The sequence below is a fragment of the Schistocerca nitens genome, chromosome 5 (assembly GCF_023898315.1).
Source record: "Schistocerca nitens isolate TAMUIC-IGC-003100 chromosome 5, iqSchNite1.1, whole genome shotgun sequence".
NCBI lineage: Eukaryota > Metazoa > Arthropoda > Insecta > Orthoptera > Acrididae > Schistocerca > Schistocerca nitens.
The window spans coordinates 708412556-708433312 of NC_064618.1; the positions used below are offsets into that span (position 1 = coordinate 708412556).

General features: G+C 44.6%; 1 protein-coding gene and 1 pseudogene across 1 annotated transcript in view; both read right to left on the reverse strand.

Moving 5' to 3' along the window:
* The window catches only part of LOC126259243 (protein bric-a-brac 1-like), an 885843-nt gene that overhangs the window by 351706 nt on the left and 513380 nt on the right, over positions 1-20757 (reverse strand). The window lies entirely within an intron of this gene.
* Positions 177-294, reverse strand: LOC126261203 (5S ribosomal RNA; annotated as a pseudogene).

Consider the following 20757-nt stretch of genomic DNA (forward strand, 5'->3'; position numbering starts at 1 on the left):
GTCTACCGGAACCATCCGACCGCCGGGTGATCCTCAGTGGAGGTTGCGGATAGGAGGGGCGTGGAGTCAGCACACCGCTCTCCCGGTCGTTATGACGGTATTCTTGACCGAAGCCGCTACTATTCGGTCGAGTAGCTCCTCAATTGGCATAACGAGGCTGAGTGCACCCCGAAAAAGGGCAACAACGCATGGCGGCCCGGATGGTCACCCATCCAAGTGCCGACCACGCCCGACAGTGCTTAACTTCGGTGATCTCACGGGAACCGGTGTATCCACTGATGCAAGGCCGTTGCCTTATTTCACTTTGTGTACAAAAAAACTTAACGAAATTGCCTTGCTTCTTTCGACAGGTTTGGTTTCTATTTGACTTCTTGGTTACGATAAACGAATTTATTGAGAAAGTGATCCTACTAGGGTTCCCTCTTTACCGACGAAGCCCTAAAAAAGTTACGGTACACAAAGGCTGATCTTCAACTTCCGTTGCGAAGTACGAGCTTATAAGTAGTAGAGACACGAGAAGCTCGCTTAATTCATGTGGTAACATTGGAAGTGGTCGTGAAGTGTGCTTAAACTGCTCAACTGTTCTGCATACAGGGCTTGCTCAACAGGAAAAAATTTTTAAAAGTGAAAAAAAATTATTAACTGTTAGGGGTTACAGAAACATTTTACGCACCTGATTTCGAGCATTCAAAGGCGCGTCACACGTTTGTCTATTTTATTTTTTATTCTTCGAAAAATCATTTCACAAAATATTTGGCCAACTTCTTTTCATTTTTTTTTTCAAGTTTGTTATGAAAGCGTGATTTTATTGGCACTTCATTTTCCTGAATTTAATACTTGATTTGAAGGAAACCATTTTGACAGTTAAATATCACACAATATAACTTTTCTATGTGCAAACTAACTAGACTTTGAAGAGATGAGGTTTTTGACACTTCACTGACACAGGTAGTAGCAGCTGTGAGTGAAATATTTCAATTTTCCCTCAAATCACTTATTATGTTTGCCTTAATTACCTGGATTACTTTCATGAAATTAAATGTCGTCTTCTTTAAAACTAGACCTTACACTGATCAATTTCATACCTTATTTCTCCATTATCCCTCTTCCTTTATCCACTGACTAAATTGCAGGGAGTCTTGTTTTCGCTTCGCTCAAACATTTGACCAACATTCAATACGTGCAGCAATACACGTGAAAATGAAGGCGGCCAAAAGAAAGAGATTCTGTCAAATTATGCTACGTATGCAGCACAAGTTTTAGCGTGACATGAGCGGCATTGTGGATGGCTCCAAGGCTTAGTTGCGGTCGTACTTTCCAGCTATCATCGTAACATTTATTAGCAGTATAGAATTGTGACGCACTAGTTGTCTAAATGGGCGTTTTTCTTAATTCAAAACATAACACCTTTCGAAAAGACTTGATCCCATTATAAAGATCTTTAAAGAAGAAGAAAAAATAAATCATTACTTCGCATTATTTCAGGTACTAACTGACATACATATCGACGTAAGCAACGAAAACCTCGTAACTACATTTTGATAAATTTTTCAGGAGGAGAAAAAAACACTTTCTCAAAATAATACATTAAGCGATACAGATAATGTTGCTACATGTGTAACTATATAGTAGTAGCGTAGTTACTGACAGATTAGAGAAATCCATGCACTTTCAAATCTCTCTTTGATAAGAGTTACATGGTGTTGGAATTATGAGTTTTCATTGCCCACCATCGATATCCTGATGCAGTTGTGCTATGCCTTCCTAAGAGGTAGATATTTATTAAATCACTTGTCGCGACGAAAGAGCAACAAGATGCTTGAAGACTTTGTTCGTTGACAATCAACAGCCTTGCTTGAAGTTCGGAGCCTTCAGTATAAAGGGATACTGCTACAACATGCTGCCTGAACTGTTTGTCCGTGTGGCAGAAACCGCCCGCTGACTTCGTCATGGCGGTTCAAAAACTGAGGCCCCACTGTCCGCTTTGGCTACCATAGACAACCGTTAACAGACGAATGTGTCGCTACTTTTCATGGTCAACCTAGCTGACTTTTGCAGCCCTTCTGGAAGGTCCACTCTGGAATGCTTAATCTGTCGGGCATCGGCGTCTTCCTAACGGACTACTTCAAGCTTCAGGTGGATCCCTGCCCGTTAAAGCGCTCAGATTCCTGCAAAGACTTGGTTTCAAGGGAAATTTTCATCTTGGCGATAGCCGTTACTGGTATTACGGTTAAGTTTGAAATTAATTATAACTATGTAATCGCAAGGCACCCTTATTAAAAGGTGACCGGTTTCGATCATCACATGATCATCTTGAGGCCTACAACTGTAATGTAATACATAAAATTAGCTACAAAATTACAAAACATAGACACACCCATAGTGATGGATATGGCTGTGCATGCACTTGTGATCACTGATTTCTCCAATAATGTTTATATATCAATCAACAAAACAAGTTTAATGTCTTTACGGCGACAAATACGCCATTATAAACACCTCACACTGAGTTTGAACGTGGTCATGTAATAGGACTACGAGACGTTTGATGTTCCTTCTCTGATATTGCAGAAAGACTTACCAGGCATGTAGCCACTGTACATGATTGCTAGCAGAGGTGGTGAGAAGAAGAAGAAGAAGAAGAACGCACTCCGAACGACGACGTAGCACTACCGAGTGGAAAGACCACCGTGTTCGGAGGATGGCACATCGTACTACATCTCTAGCAGTAACTTGAGCAGCAGTTAGCATCACAGTGACACAACAAAGTGCTACAGATCAGTTACTTCGAGGACAGCTCCGACACAGAGGCCCTGTAGCGTGCATTCCACTGACGCCAAACCACCGCCATTTTCGACTTCAATGGTGTCTGGCGAGGGCTCACTGGAGAGCAGGGTGGAGCTCGCTTGTGTTTTCTGATGACAGTTGGTTCTGCTTCGGTGCCAATGACGGCCATGTGTTGGTTAGAAGGAGGCTAGACGAGGGCCTGCAACCGACCTGTTTGCGTGCTAGACTCACTGAACCTACATCTAGAGTTACGGTCCGAGGTGCGATTTCGTATGACAGCAGAAGCACTCTCTGGTTATCCCACTCACCCCAACAGAAAATTGTACGTCAGTTTGGTGATTCGGCCTGCCATACTAGGCGGCGTTTTGGAACAGGATAACGCGTGCCCATACAACATGCGCTACAGAGTGTCGACATGTTGCCTCGGCCTGCTCGGTCACCAAATCAGTCTCCAATCGAGCGCATATGGGACATCATCGGGTGACACCTCCAACCTCATCCACAAACAGCATTAACCATCCCTGTATTGACCGACCAAGTGCAACATGCATTAAACTCCATCCCACAAACTGACGTCCTGAATCTGTACAACAATATGCATGCAAGTTTGCATGCTTGCATTCAACATTCTGGCGGTTACATCGGCTATTAATGTACCAGCATTTCACATTTCCAATGGATTATGTCGCGCTACGATCTTGCAACTTTAATCACGTAACTGTGTTACAACAAAAACGTATTCCCGAAATTTGATTACTCTACATTAATTATTTTTAATGTTGCGATTTTTTTTCATCAGTGCATTTAAAGGTTCTTCAATAACGCTCACTACTGCGAATTTTACACGTTCTGTATTGATTATATGATGTAACACAATCTGGCTTTATATTTGTTTGAATGCCAACAGAGCTGGGCACTACGGTTACGTTTACTTATATGTACAATAATCACGGAAATCATTCCTTTCATATCTTCTGTCTCTTAGCTTCTTAATTAAAAACAAACACCTAAAGTTTGTACTTTAATATACTGTAGAATTACTTGTCGGATACAAACCATATTCTGATTACTGTCACCGATAATAGTGGCGAAGCTGTATCTCTGCCCTTCGTCTTACACCTCTGCATTTTTTACTAACTACAGCTTGTTACACACGGAGTTTCCATTATGCTTAAAATCCTGTAAGGTACAACGCTGCATTCGAATCAAACTGACAAAACACACGCCCCTTAATACATACATCACTCTTAACATGAAAAGAAATTAATATTACACCAGATGGGCGCCGTCAGGGCATACTTTGTCCTAACATAACTAGACCCAATGTCATTTTCTTCTTTTTTTTCCTTTCTTGTGGCGTATTTTGTAACGTAATGAGAATGCGTTATGAATGAATATCGTAAAATTTTGTTAGTCAGACTCTAAAAACATTTTATTTTTCTTTCTTTCTTTAACATGTTACTGCTTGAGCGTGGATTGTCGAAAGATGCTTTTACTAAACGAGGGAAGTGCGCTCTATGAGCAAAGTAATGAAACTGGGCGAGATAAGTTAATTGTAATTGCCAGAAGAGAACAGCAGCTGAACAGACAACATTATTTTGGAAGAGAATTTTCCGATTTTGTATAGAAACATGATGGGCTCAACGAAATTTTATAAATGAGTGATGATGGTTTGTTCAAGAAAAAAACATGGACTTTAGAAATATAACAAGGACTCGGGAAAATACTAAAAATGTTGTATGTGAGCAGGAGGATGGCTGGTTTCGTTATGTAAAATGTGAAAATTGTATCATAAGTTTATTTTATTTACTTACTATAAAAAGCTGTATCTCTAGAGAGTAATAAATATTAAATGGGGTTCATTATCTCGTAACACGGGTCCATTTAGTAACTGAAGCAGGTTTATCATTAAACTGAAGTTTCATACAGTTTTGTTAAGTCTGGAAACTTTGCAACAATTTTCATACCCTTGCTCTTCGAGCCCGGTGAATCAGCCTAAGTATGATGTAAGAACAGTCCCAAGAAAGATGCCTTGATGCAGTACAGGCGGGCTGTGAATAAGGTATTTTTTTTATTTAATGGCATTCGGGTCGTGCTCATACAGTCATCTCACCGGTGGAATGTCAATTACGACGATGCGGACGCAAGGACAACACAACACCCAGTGCCCGAGCAGAGAAAATCTCCGACCTGACCGCGAATCGAACCCGGGTCCCTATAGATAGCAAGCTACCGAGGCTGGCGTCAATAAAGTAGGACCGCACTGACCTTCGCGATCGAATATTTGAAGCAGATGCTAATACAGCTACGATTTCAAACATCGCACGTGCAAATAGGAACATTGTTGATTTGATGTTTATGTCTTACTGCGGGAGGTCAGATTTCAGTCACACTGTGTAATAATGTCGCCAAGTTATTTGAAAACTGTTTTCGCTAGCTGTAATGGACGAATGCACTACGTGACAGCTAGAACTCTTACGAATTCATCACGTTTTCGGCAGAGATCACGTAGCGCCATTTCTCATTGAATGTCCACTGACGTGTAGGGAACCTAATGTTAGTTGCTGAACCATTCTGTTCGTACTGTTAATCATATATGCAAACTTTATCTAAATCCAAACAAAAATTTGCAGCGACTTAAAGATTATCTCTTTGAGAAAGACCACCGACAAATTTAGTCATCTGCCGTAATTACTTCAGAACACACTGATTTTGGTATCCCACTTGTTGCGCGAAATGTAAATATTACATAATAAAAGTTATAAGTGGTCTGCAAGCAAGAGGAGCGTTGAAAAATGCGATTTTGATTTGTAAGAAGAGTCTTGAAATATGCTATTCTGATTTGCAGCGGTTCGTGTTTAAACCCACTAACACGTTTACCAGTTGATTTGCGATTGAAAACTGCTCTTCAAACTATACTTACAAACTTCTGATGCTCCTGCTTATAAAAAAGTGAATCGTCCTGTATAGTTTTCGAAGTCCATAGATTTTCCTAGTGTCTTTGACTTCCCTCTGATAATCACAGATTTCTATCATTAAAGATAAGAGTCTCCTTCCTTCTTATTTTCTTTATAATTTGGTTTCCTTATTATTTACTTTATAAAATTAGCTGTAATTACATATGGTGCGATTTCAGCGGCAAAATATTCTCCTGAGATGCTCTGGAAGTTTGTAATTTACAGTCAGAATTTCGTTCTTCCTTCTTGACGAGGTTTTCGGTATGAATTGCAAAGCAGGCTGACTTCAACAGCTTCCAACAGCTGTTAAGTTCTACAATACGACGCAGGTAACTTATTAAAATGTTACTTCAAATCAGTAATACAAAATGCCAGCACATGTCATTAGTTTTACAAGCTATTATTTTTTTACCGTTTCGTATGATTCATTCTTTTCTATCTTGGCCGTTATCAGTATTTCAGTGATTCACCTACGCCGGTCAAGGCAAATGCCGAGACAATTTCTTCGAAATACACAGGGTTGGTTCCCTACTCCACCCTTGTCCATTTCGAGCGGCGATACCTAACACCCCACTGTTCTTCTTCTGTGTCTTGTTACCTGTTCCATTTGAAACACGGTGGGAGGTAAACAGATAAGAGAGATTAGGGCTCGTACAGAGGCTTATGGGCAGTCATTTTTCCCTCGTTCTGTTTAGGAGTGGAACAGGGAGAGAAGATGCTAGTTGTGGTACGAGGTACCCTCCGCCACGCACCTTATGGTGGATTGCGGAGTATGTATGTAGACGTAGAACAGCCACTGTTGTGCTACGCATGATATTGTTTTTTTCCCTCCTTCTCTTTCGTTTTTCCAGTGAATGTATTTTGCTATTACCATCTCAGTCAAGATGTGGCCTTCGGTTCCACATTACATACTGTACGTTTCATAAAATTAAAACATTTCAATCATACAATATGGTACTACAACAGGGATTTGTACTAAGACACAATAGCTGCAGTTTATTTTCTTACCGCAATGAGTTTCGAGTGGAGCTCATAACAAAGTGGAACCTCCGCTACAAAAACAATCTGTCTGGGAAGTTCTCAGGACAAGTATGTGGCTCATGAGAAGCACTCTCAGATGCACTTGTATATAACACATATACCTACATAATTGGCGACTCGTTTACTTGAGCCAGAGAAAGTTATCGAAGATATCAATGGATTTTATTTTAATAGGTTCAGTCAGCTTCTTTTGGCAGTTCTTTCGTTGCTTATCAAAATCTGAATTAATCTCTAATTCTTTTAAAATATTTTTAATTTGTCTATTTCTATCATGCGTAGGAGATTAAGATATCAACCTTGATACATATTTTATTTTAAACTTTGGAGTAGCGTGAATCTTTGCTTACCCCATTCTAAAAATTGTCACAACAATTATGGCCCTGATTACAGTCTCTCTTCCGTCTCTCACAGAAGTAAACAACAAACGTGTTACGCTCTACATGAAACATTAAACCTACTTCTCGTACAAGCTTGTATCTCTAATTAAGAAAACGTACACCTCCCGCGATACGTCATTTTGGGCATTTCTTGTGGCACAACAAGCAGCGAGAAGCGATTAATGTTTAACTACTTGGCGCCGCTGAGGCTAACTTTTGAATCGCGCACTAAAACGAGAATACGCTCGCTTACTTGGACTCAGGGGAGCCAAAAAGAAGAAGCAAATGGCAATTGCAAATATAGGATACTACCAACAGTCGATCCCAGAGATACATCGGTAAGCTGCACTTAAGCCGTTCGAACTAAGCTGGGACATTTTTTCGACTGAAAAACCTCTGACATCAGTATTTTGCCCTGGACTGGTACATCTAACTTTGGCTGGCTAAGGCAGCAGAAGCAGCACCAAAGTAAGGACTGCAGAAATCGCTGGCAGTCCATAACACGTGACAATAGGCCGGCGATAAAATTGGACGCTGTCGGCCGCCGCGCGCGTGTAATTCATCTCTTTGTCAGGCAGCGGCGCAATCAACGGCCGCGTGTCGAAATTTTCGCGCCTGCACTTTTTTTCCCCTTCCACCGAGAACTGGCGTCAACCACAAAAAAGTCCTGTTCGCTCGTCCGGCGATCAGCGAGAGCATCCGTGGCATGGCAATGAGCTCGCAGTACACCGCTGACGCCTTTCTGAGCACCGCGGTATCGTCCAAGGCCCCATACACCGCTGATAGAAATGCCACAGACAATTGACAAACAAATGATTTTTCAGCTGTGATGAGCAATACGAATCCAAATGGCTGTCACACAAACCACAGTTGTGGTCCCATCTATCTTCCTTGTGTACCCGTTGTTCACGGCCAAAGGAAATACTTCTATGTTTTCATTTACACCTGAAAGATGGGGTCTTCATCGATTAAACTAAGTTTTTGCAATAGTCTATATCTTCGAGAAAGATTTTTTTTCTCCTAAATACTTGTTACATTTAGGAAGACCTGCAGGGGGTATGAAGACTGGTGAAGCGCCTGACGGTTACATCTCACCGTAAGTGTTATCTATTGTGCACAAATAGGCGGAAAGCTCCTGTTAGGTTACACGAAAGGCAAACAATCACTGTAGCCAGTAACAGCTACAAATATTTAGTACTACCTTTCCAGAGCGATATATACTGGAACAACCAGATAAAATTTAATTTCTGGGAAACGACAATTTTAGACCTAGGTTCACTGGAATAATCCTAAGGAAATGTTATTCACTCGCGAACAAAGCAGTTTACAAAAAGGATTCTCGAATAGGCATATAGCTCTCGTCAGTCTACGAATCTTACCAGGTAGCATTAACAGAAAAGATCCAAAGGTCAGCAGCGTGTTTCGTCACGAGTGCCCCTAGATAGTGTGAGAGGCACAGGGAGAATCCCATCAAACTCCAGCGGCAGATGCTATAAGAGAGCCTCCGTGCATCACTATTGCAATTCCGAGAGAGTACGTTTCAAGAATTCACGCAACAAATTACTCCTTATCATTTATGTCAGGGCGGGGGGGGGGGGGGGGGGGGGGGGTAAGACAGCGCCGCCGCACACAGTAAGTTGGCTTAAGAACAAATGTTACTGTAGCTGTAGATCCACAGCTTGTGCGAAGTTGGTTGCTTCATTGGGTGTGGGATATCAACAATTCCTAAAAATAGGCAGCTGGTTGTAGTACGTTATAAATGTAAACAGGACAATTACGTCTGTGTTTCTTATTTTTCTCATATTAGGATGAAGCGGACACTTCATGTCAAAGACTGAAGATTAAGAGTTTAACGTTCCGTCGACAACGAGATGAAAGACAAGCTCGGATTATTTCAAGGTCGGCGAAGGAAATAGGCCCTATCCTTTGAAGGGAACCATCCCAGCATCTGCCTTAAAGCCGGCCGGAGTGGCCGTGCGGTTCTAGGCGCTACAGTCTGGAACCGAGCGACCGCTACGGTCGCAGGTTCGAATCCTGCCTCGGGCATGGATGTATGTGATGTCCTTAGGTTAGTTAGGTTTAATTAATTCTAAGTTCTAGGCGACTGATGACCTCAGAAGTTAAGTCGCATAGTGCACAGAGCCATTTGAATCATCTGCCTTAAGTGAGTAAAGGAAATCACGGAAAATCCAAATATGGTTGCCCTGACTGGGATTTGAACGGTTGTACTCCCGATTGCGAGTCGAGTATGCTAACCACTGCGCCAGCTCGCTCGGTATTTCAGTGTAAAGACCACTGTCATTGCGATAACGGTAAATGCTTATTTTTAATATTTATTACGATGGACCACTCATGTTACTGTCTACAACATGAAATTAAATCCGCACATTTGCGAAATACAGCTTCTTTTTCAGTTTAATAAACCAAATACGCGATGAGAAACAGTCGTATGTGTGTTATTCACAACTGGAAAAAAATTTCACTCTGGAAAATTGCCTTCAGCAGATCTACACAGGTTGATATCAAAGCTAATGTCCTGATTGTCGCTTTTGGAAACTGATCACAACAGAAAAGGCAGTATCCTTAGCATCAGGAACTATCGCTTGCCTCACTACCTCTTTGGGAACTCAAGAAACGTTCGTTCTCTGGTAATAGTTCCTCCGCCGCGCGGGATTAGCCGAGCGGTCTATGGCGCAGCAGTCATGGACTGTGCGGCTGGTCCCAGCGGAGGTTCGAGTCCTTCCTCGGGCAAGAGTGTGTGTGTTTGTCCTTAGGATAATTTAGGTTAAGTAGTGTGTAAGCTTAGGGACTGATGACCTTAGCAGTTAAGTCCCATAAGATTTCACACACATTTGAACATTTAACAGATCCTCTGTTATTCCTGCACCTGAGCCTAGATTTGAACGGTCTGTGATGGCTGACAGTGCTCTATGAAGATATAGTCGTACAACGTATTTCAAAATTCATCCGCCGTGATCTGTTAGTGTCCGCGTTTGGCGAACAGATTGCTGTGTTTAACCTTCTGACGTTTCAGATACGTAACAACATTACTAAAGGTCTGCTAGTATTGCGTCTCAGTTCAGAAGAAAGGTATATGATTCAATCGCTTAATTTGTGAGACGCTAATTACACAGCTGATTTTACTGACCGGTTATGATAATGAACTCTCGTGTGGTACAGAAATGCTTTGCGCCTTCATTAACAGCATAAACGGTCACTTAATTTATCACAACAGTGAGAAAGTGGTGCACGCTGACTTGCCGTCGCAGAATGTGATTTTGTACGCCGCAAGGTCAAATGTGTTTACTATCTTTCTAGACGGCACTTTGGAGACCCCTAAGACTGATGAGACTGTGCACCATTGGCCAGGTCCTCACATATGTGCATGCCAACAGAAGAAAAGGAACAGAGACTTTCTGCCAACATCTACAAATGAAGCTCCGTTAAAGTGCTCAAGGTGTGTATGTAGCAGACACTAGTTCACACGCGCAACACTGCCATCATCTCACAAAGGGCGGGATCCTGTGTACAAAAATACATATTTATTTATGCTTCGCGGACGTAGGTGGGAAATAGTGGTCGCAATTAGACTACTTCGACAAGACATTATCGCCTTTTGTGAGTCACCCGTGGCGCAGTGGAAGTACGGACAGTTGCCCCAGTGTTAGCGCGGCTACGGTTAAGTCGCGCCTGTCGCGTGCTGAAGGCCCGCCACTGTTCCCGCTGTGAGAACGGCGCAGAAAGACGCGCGCGCTGCGCCCGAAAAACAGAAGCCGCGCCGCGCCGCCCCACAGCGCAAACACTCGCCTGTTTTTCATCCGACCGCATTGATGCAAATTCGCCCACAATATATACATATAACTAATTAACTGCAATACAAATACGGCTCCCCAATGTACAGTAACAATAACGATCGTGGCAACTGTTCAGACTGCAGGCATGACGGCTGACCTCGAGGCACTCGGACAGGCGATCGCCCGCGCAAGGCCACAATATTACGCAGTCAGCTGAAGCTCACTGTAGCAAGGATAAGGCACTAAATGTTTCCCCTTCCTCTCCTTTGTAGCCTAGTCGACTAATCAGGCGATTTTCAGGTTTTACTGTTTACATTGCATCGTAACACTAAAGTAGTTGTTCAGCGGCTAGCCACCTGATTCCGTTGGAGACAGGCAGCCATCCCAATCTAGGTTTTCATATCGGTTAAAGGCAATGCACAGACAGTTCCTTTAGAAATGATACAGTCGATTTCCATACCCATTCTTGTCTAAAACGAGCCTGTGCTTCATCTCAAATAACTTCATCTTTTATAACGATATAAGCCGAAGAAATGAATTAAAATTCGTGCCACGGCCGGGATTTGAATCCAGCTCTCCTGCTGTAGCAGTATGGGTAACAAAGCTGGACGGACTACCAAAGTCCAGTGCCTCCCTAACACAAATTTCAGCCCATCCATAAGCATCCTCCTTTCATTTTCACAGCGTAGTATCATATCAACATTTTAAACACGTGAGCTCCTCTAACATCTGAACTTCAAAAAATGGTTCAAATGGCTCTGAGCACTATGGGACTCAACATCTGAGGTCATCAGTCCCCTAGAACTTAGAACTACTTAAACCTAACTAACCTAAGGACATCACACACATCCATGCCCGAGGCAGGATTCGAACCTGCGACCGTAGCGGTCACGCGGTTGCAAACTGAAGCGCCTAGAACCGCACGGCCACACCGGCCGGCATCTGAACTTCATCGTGTGTTAAAATAACATTAAGAAACACTTCATTTGGAACGAACCTCGTTCGTAGTAGACCCCTCACATGAGCAACAAAATGCAGCCACGAAGTTTTCCGTGGTTTCTGCAGTTACGTCGGTGTAGAGGAACAGCTAATGGAGAGAGCAGTCACAGACTCTGACAGTGCGGTCTCTGGGCAAACGCAGTCCTGCATTATAAGAAAGTTGCCAGTCTTCTGAGCGTTTATTGATACTGATTTATTAACATTCGTTTAACTGATCGTCCAAGTTCTTTTTCCGTCCCTGACAGAATTACAATGGCCTGGCCAAACGTTATACTTATTATTCTTCCTCGCTGAATTTTAATTCCCATTCCAGATTCCTCCTTAGTCTCGTTTGATACTTCCTCGATGTGCAGACCGTATAACATCGAATTGCGCTACGATGCTATGACGGCATGTGATATGGAACGCTTTGTGGATCAACGCGTGTGTGTGAGTCTGCCAACTTTTTTAGCCATTTTAACCATATTCGTTTCTTTTAATAACTGTCAGCGCTAATACCGACGCCGTTGAGCACCCGCACAAAAACAACAACGTCGTGTCACTTCGTTCTCAGTCACTGCCCTCCTTTTACATCCTTTGAATCTTTTAGCAGAGGTGACGACAGCCACTGTCAGCTGTATTAGGTACGAATACAACTGAGCAATCACTGATCTCTACTTTAGTTAACGCATTACAGCGCTTTACACTAGATGCAGCTGTTGGAGGTGATAAAGCCTACGCCATCCTCCGATCCGTGACCTGCCTAATCCCGCCATTTACAGAGCGATTTACTGCACAGTTAAACGTAGAACCAAAGCAATGACGCATCAACATTTCTTCTCAGATTGACAATACTGTGAGAAGTGACTGTCAGCGCAAGCACGAAAGAATGTTCGCACGACCGTAAGTCCTATCAGGGTCCAGTGGACGTGTAGGGTCAGCACCCCCTCAGGGGGTGCTGGTAGGGTCCGCCACGGCGAGCTTCGCGTTTGCCCGCAGCCGGCCGGTCCGTCCCGTGCGCCGACAAACAGCGCCGTTGTGCTTCGGCCACGGCCAGCGCGCGCCGAGAACGGCAGCCTGTGCTCTGCTGTGCTGTGCCCTGCCGTGTTGCGCCTCACACGGCGTTCTCAGAAGAAGCCGCACGCCCGTCCTTATCGCACTTCGTGGCGGCAGCAGCCGCAGCCGCTCTACTCACTCACCGAAGCACACTTCTGCACAGGCGCGCATGAAATATATTATTATTCCATACCCAAGACAGTTCCTTAGTCCCTAAACACGTTCATCCACTTCACCTCACGTGCGACACAAAACATCTCCTCGAAGGCTGTGCGCACCTCTGCTTGTCTCGTCCCAACTCTCACGTTTTTGATTGGTACCTACGAAGTGACAGAAATAAGACAGTTTTGAGGAAGGAGGTCATTTAGGAGTCATACACTACAACAAGTGAGAAGTCTGATACTCTTGATATAACTGCGGTCGATTTCAAAAAAAATGGTGCAAATGGCTCTAAGCACTATGAGACTTGAACATCTGAGGTCATCAGTCCCCTAGAACTTAGAACTACTTAAACCTAACTAACCTAAGGACATCACACACATCCATGCCCGAAGGAAGATTCGGACCTGCGACCGTAGCGGTCGCGCGGTTCCAGATTGTCGCGCCTAGAACCGCTCGGTCACTCCAGCCGGCTTTCTGATAGCAGTGAAATGTTTCGCCTGCTCGACTACTGTATTCAAAGAAAGGAGCATGAAGGATACGAACAGAGTACAGGGGAAGAGATACAAATGTGGACTTTTAAGAGGGATGGACAAAACAGGCACTGCAATATCGTATTTATCAGCCGACACCGGGCAAGGGAGTTCAAAGTACAGTGTCTCTCCTGTACGGGAATATACATAATGGATGTACGAGTACAGGTCGTCGACACATGGTTGACGACATATGGAAGTTTGGGCCTGGCCGTGAGTCGTGCACGGACAGCCAAATGGTAAGGCGAACGCTCGCATTAAACTGGAAATTCGGGTTCGAGTCCCGGTCCGGCGCAAATTTTCACTGTCGTCATTCCATTCTACAGCTGGTGGTTGTCCATGTTCGCAATTGCGAGTACCTTTTACGCAAGTTACAGATGTCGTCTCGCGCACTGCGAAACAAGAGTGGGGCATTGTAAGAAGAGAATATATGTTCTGGGTAGGGTTTCCTGCATGCACAGTTCTGCTGCGGTAAGGGTAACAGGCGCATTACAGTGTGGGAGTGAAATGGCGCGGCAACTAAACACGTACTCCAAAGTTGAAGTACGCCGGACTTCACGATTCTTGTATGCAAAACGTCGAAACTGTGCACACATCCACCGCGAAATTCTGCCGGTATGTGGGCGAAATGTTCGCGATCAGCCGAAGTGGAATGGTATCAACAGTTTGACCAAGGGCGTACAGGCATTGGTGACGCTGGCAGGCCATCGATGTCGACAACAGACGAAAATGTCCAAAGAATCGAGGAGCTGATTCGCAGCAATCGACAACAAATAAGACGTTCGCACAACTGTTCTCGAAAGGCTCCGTGACAAGGAGAAGGTTTCTATGGTCGACGAATTCAACGACTGGTGGAAGTTCTCGCCGATTTTTACAGAGACTTGGTGATTATGTTGAAAAACAGCCATGTATCTAGGTCAGTCGAAGTGTAGCGCACCATTCAACAACTGTTACTTGGACTGCGATAATACTGCCTACGTTACTTCTCGAAGTTGCCTCGTGATATCAATGCAGTTTGGTAGTAGCCGGTCGGTGTGGTCGAGCCGTTTTAGGCGCTACAGTCTGGAACCGCGCGACCACTACGGTCGCAGGTTCGAATCCTGCCTCGGGCGTGGATGTGTGTGATGTCCTTAGGTTAGTTAGGTTTAAGTAGTTCTAAGTTCTAGGGGACTGATGGCCTGAGAAGTTGAGTCCCATAGTGCTCAGAGCCATCTTTGGTAGCAACGATGCTTCACATTTCAAACCGGACGCTCTTCACACTAATGTCGATTGGTTATTAGAAGATATGACACTTCGAGGTTAGCAAAGTACTACTTTGCTTTGAACTTAGTATTAAAAAAGGTAACGGAAGCCTGGAAAGTCATTAGTGATACGGTTTTTACAATATTCAAAAGCCAACCTTTACTTTTGTGCGAATGATGAATGGTTTAAATGGCTCTGAGCACTATGTGACTTAACTTCTGAGGTCATCAGTCGCCTAGAACTTAGAACTAATTAAACCTAACTAACCTAAGGACATCACACACTTCCATGCCCGAGGCAGGATTCGAACCTGCGACCGTAGCGGTCGCTCGGCTCCAGACTGTAGCGCCTAGAACCGCACGGCCACTTCGACCGGCTGCGAATTGTGAATTAACAAGTACTACCTCATACACGTTACACATTGACGCACTGAAAATGGTGTAGTGGAAAAAGTGTACGACGTCTGACAACACACAGGAAATAATGAAGATTCGAGGGGCGTCGAGCACCCCGGAGGCAGCCACTATGGAGTGACAAACTTAACAACAATGCACAACAGTTACTCACCCTTTCTTACGGGACTCCACAATCGATATTTAGCGACGTAGGATCCCAAGAGTGATTTGCAACAAAATTACTTTGCACATTTCTTCCTATCAACTAACAGTTCAACCTTCGCTAGAGTCTCAGATTTCCTTTAGACTTCCCTGACTTTTTCAGTAAATTACATTTCCCAGAGAATCCTCGACAAGTCGGCACGCTGCAGAATATGCAGGGATTTGTAATAGCGGGGCTTAGTACAAAATAAGAAACAGAGAGCAGCACACGACGACGGGATGTGAACGCCACGTATTTTGCTGTGCCAGACAGCGTACCAGGAGCCTAGCCAAACTGGACGCCAGCTGGTAGCGGCAAACGCGCGGCGTTATTTAGATATTAAGTTAATTAGGTTGATACACATTAGCGCGCATCATATGCAAATACAGGGCGGGCCGACGGGCAGGCCGTAACACTAATTTTGACGTCAAATATTAGGTTTGCGCGGCTCGGCGCGGCGTGTGGCGGCGGCAGTGCGGGCGCATCCGGCCGCGCCCGCGTTCGGCGCCGCTCGCAGCCCACGGCCCACGGCCAGGCCTCGCATGATTGCGCCTCAGATAGGCGCTTCATCCGTCAGCCCATCAGCCGCCTCCGCTGGAGACCGCCATCGTCCGAGCGACGGGAAAAAGGCAAAAAACGAGCGAGGAAGCGTAACGGCGCTCGGCGGAGGCGAGGGCAGGGAATAGGACGACGGCCGCGCTAAAGACTCATCTCTCGGATCGCGTAATAAAAGTGGCAGGAGCCAGGTGATGTAATTTGTCCGTACACTCGCTTCCCCCGGATCGATGGGTATTAAAATCGGAACTTGATTGGCAATCAAAGTGGCCTGTACGTTATTATGAAGGCATGCATGTATGTATCGAGATTGTGTCACACGCACACATATATAGACAGGCGCTCACGTGTACGATGGCGACTGCGCGTTGACATCCCAACACACACACACACACACACACACACACACACACACACACACACACACACACAGGCACGCATGCGCGCGCGTTAACGCTCGTCGCTCGCCCACTCACTCACACACAACACTTACAATCACATTTTCACATGTCGGGGGCTTGCCCACAATACCGGCGCGGTAATTACAGCGTGCAGTGAAAACCATCAATATACATAACCGGAAAGGTGGAATAAAAAAAATGCTGGAAATCAAACACCCGGTGGTCGCAACACTATTTTATAATTAACATTGCTGATTCCATTATATCGATTGCAGCGTGCGGTTTATATTCTGATGGAAACAACACATACAAGTGCGCGTCCGCACACACACACCCGCGCGCGCGCGCGGCGGCGGAGGTGACAGAGCGGGCACGCCGCTCGCTCACAGCGACTCCTGTCAGAAAGAGAGGGCGGCATAAACACGCGCGCGCACACAGGGAGCGAGAGGGGAAATCACGGTGACGCAGATTCTGCATCATTGGAGAGCGACCGGCATTATCGCCTCGCGCCGTCCCATCCCACGGCCGCGCGGCCGCTGATCTATCTATAAATACGAGCAAGCAATTTCACACTTGATGAAAACCGCACAGGCGGGCCGCGGCGCGGCGCCGCCAGCGACACTTTGCCGGCCGCAGCCGCAGCAGCGCGCGCACACTGGCCACTGGCCTCTGCCTCTGTGCGGCTCGCTGGCGGGCACTGCGTTTCTTTTCCGACGGCGCACACAGTGGAGGCCTGCATTCACGGGCCGACAAAGCAGCCGCTGCTGTCACAGGGCCCACGACTCGCCCTGCTCCAACTCTCACGGTTCTCTAATGCATATGCTTTATCAACTTGTCCACAAATTTATTTCCGTTATATTCTGTTTTCTAAGGCAAACCGAAGAAGTCTCGGTCTTACCCCGTATTTCTACGACTTAAAATTCGCTTACAGCAACATTGCGAGGTTAGATATTAATCTCAATCTTGTATATAGGTGAAACGTCACCCATCAGCCTACCAACCCCGAAAACTGTGTATTTGATTAGTAATATTTGTTATTTTAGATTATTTTATTATCACTGCCTTTCCGTCCATACTTACATTCCCAGCAGTGAAACGTCATCAGGACTGTCACCAACCAATTATATGAGCTAGAGAATGGGGAAAGAAATGAAAGAGATGGGTAGGAATTCGTGACTGCCCACTGTACATGGCACTATAGTAATGCAATGGCGAAAGTTGAAAATTTGTAATCTCTGCCCGATAGCAATGGAGACACTATCGAACACAGTGTTGCCAAAGCCGTCCGAAATTTCTTCACCAAAGAAGACGAAGTAAATATTGCAGGATTCGAATCAAGAACATTTGCCACCATGGCTAACGTAGAAGTAGATATCCTCGGAGTAACGAAGCAACTTAAATCACTCAACAAAAGCAAGTCATCCGGTCTAGAATGTATACCAATAAGTTTCTTCCAGAGTATGCTGATGCGACAGCTCCATCATATAGAACTGCTCGCTCACAGAAAGATCCGTACCCAAAGACTGGAAAGTTGCACAGGTCACACAATACTAAAAAAGGTAGTAGGAGTAATCCACTACATTACAGGCCCATATCATTAACGTCGATATGCAGCAGGATTTGGAACGAATATTGAGTTCGAACATTATGAATTACCTCGAAGGAAACGGTCTGCTGACACACGGTCAACACGGATTTAGTAAACATCGTTCTTGTGAAAGACAACTAGCTCTTTCAAAAATGGTTCAAATGGCTCCGAGCACTATGGGACTTAACATCTGAGGTCATCAGTCCCCTAGAACTTAGAACTACTTAAACCTAAGGACATCACACACATCCATGCCCGAGGCAGGATTCGAACCTGCGACCGTAGCGGTCGCGCGGTTCCAGACTGAAGCGCCTAGAACAACTAGCTCTTTACTCGCACAAGTGTTGAGTGCAATTGACAAGCGATTTCAAATTGATTCCTTGGATTTCCGCAGGGCTTATGACACTGTACCACACATGCGGCTTGCAGTGAAACTGCATACTTATGGAATATCGTTTCATTTATGTGACTGGATTCGTGATTTCCTGTCCATAGTGCTCAGAGCTATTTGAAAGTGATTTTCTGTCAGAGAGGTCACAGTTGGTAGTAACTGACGGGAAGTCATCGAGTAAAACATAAGTGGTTTCTGGCGTTCCCCAAGACAGTATTATAGGTCCTCTGCTGTTCCTTATCTATATAAACGATTTGGGAGACAATCTGAGCAGCCGTCTTACTTTGTTTGCACATGACGGTGTCGTTTATCGACTAGTAAAGTCATCAGAAGATTAAAAAGAAATTTCAAAACGATTTAGAAAAGATATCTGTATGGTGCGAAAATTGGCATTTGACCCTAAATAACGAAATATGTGAGGTCATCCACATGAGTCCTAAAAGGAACCCGTTACACTTCGGTTACACTATAAATCAGTATAATCTAAAGGCCGTGAATTCAACTGAATACTGAGGAAATGCAATTAAGAACAACCTAAATTGGAAAGGACACACAGAAAATGTTGTGGGGAAGACTAACCAAGGACTGCGTTTTATTGGCAGAACACAGAATATGTAACAGATCTACTGAAGAGACTGCCTACATTAGGCTTGTCCGTCCTCTTTTAGAATACTGCTACGCGCTTTGGCATCCTTACTAGATAGAATTGACGGAGTACATCAAAAACGTTCAAAGAAGGGTAGCACGTTTTGTATTGTGTCACTGAAATGATACAAGATTTGGGGTGGACATCATGAAAACAAAGCCGTTTTTCGTAGCGGCGGAATCTTCTCACGAAATTTCAATCGCCAACTTTCTCCTCCGATTGCGAAAATATTTTGTTGACGCCGACCTTCATAGGGAGAAACGATAACCATAATAAAATAAAGGTAAATCAGACCTCGTACGGAAAGATACACGTGTTAGTTTTTTCCGGGCGCTATACCATATTGGAATAATAGAGAATTGTGAAGGTGGTTCAATGAACCCCGACACTCAAATGCGATTTGCAGAGTATCCATGTAGATGTAGATGGGACCGGGACTCGATCCGTATTTACGGCTTCCCATTAGCTGTTGCCTTAACCGCTTCAGCATCTGGACGCGATCCCTGACTGACTCACATTTCTATGTCATCGTACGCTGCAAAGCAGTGTCGTACGTCCATTAACGCCTACTCGCAAATTATTGATTCCCGTAGGAGGTCGGACGATGTCTGTAAATCCGCACTGAAAGTAACGTCAAGGAGCCGTCGTGCTCTTACTAAAATGTACATATACATTTCACCCATCAGCCTAGCAAGAGATAAAATAATCGGTTTAGCACCAATATTGGTCGTGGACGGAAGAATGGACAAAGATGATGGAGCAAGATAGCAAAGTAAACAAGAAGTACTAAAGAACTGTTAAAAGCAAGACGAGAGGTTTGAAAGACGATGCAAAATGATGGATAAAAATGAGAAAGGGGTTAATAAAAAACAGGCATCGAAGATAGTGTGCAAGAAGTACTTTGAGCACTTGCTAAACCCGAACGGTCACGGAAATGATAACAGACTAAAGGAGGTAGAAGAGAACTCTTGCGGGAGGTGGTGTGTGTGTGTGTGTGTGTGTGTGTGTGTGTGAAGGACCCAAGACGTAAAAAAATGGAAATGGCACTGGATAAGATGATAGGAGGAAAGGCACCATGTATGGGCGAAGTAAGTATGGAAATGGTGTGGCAGCGGGGGAGGATGGGAAACAATGGCTGTATCGGGTAATTTGGAACGAGAAGACGACTCCAGAAGATCAGAAGAGGGCAGTAATTGTCCTTGTATTCAAGACGGAGTAGGAAGGATTGCGGAAACTATAACGGAGTCACACTGTACCAAAGTATACGAAAAGAAAAAAAATGGTTCAAATGGCTCTGAGCACTATGGGACTTAACTTCTGAGGTCATCAGTCCCCTAGAACTTAGAACTACTTAAACCTAACTAACCTAAGGACATCAAACACATCCAGGCCCGAGGCAGGATTCGAACCTGCGACCGTAGCAGTCGCGCGGTTCCACACTGTAGCGCCTAGAACCGCTCGGCCACAACGGCCGGCATACGAAAAGATTCTGGACAACATAATCCGAACAAAGGTCGAGAACAAATAGAGAGAGACTGTTGACCTCATATCTGCAGTCAGGCAGCTCCAGGAGCGCCACTAGGAATTTGGAGAAGAACCTGTGGTGGTCTTTTTCTCAATAGAGAAAAGGCGTTTGACAGCCTCTGTAGAGAAAG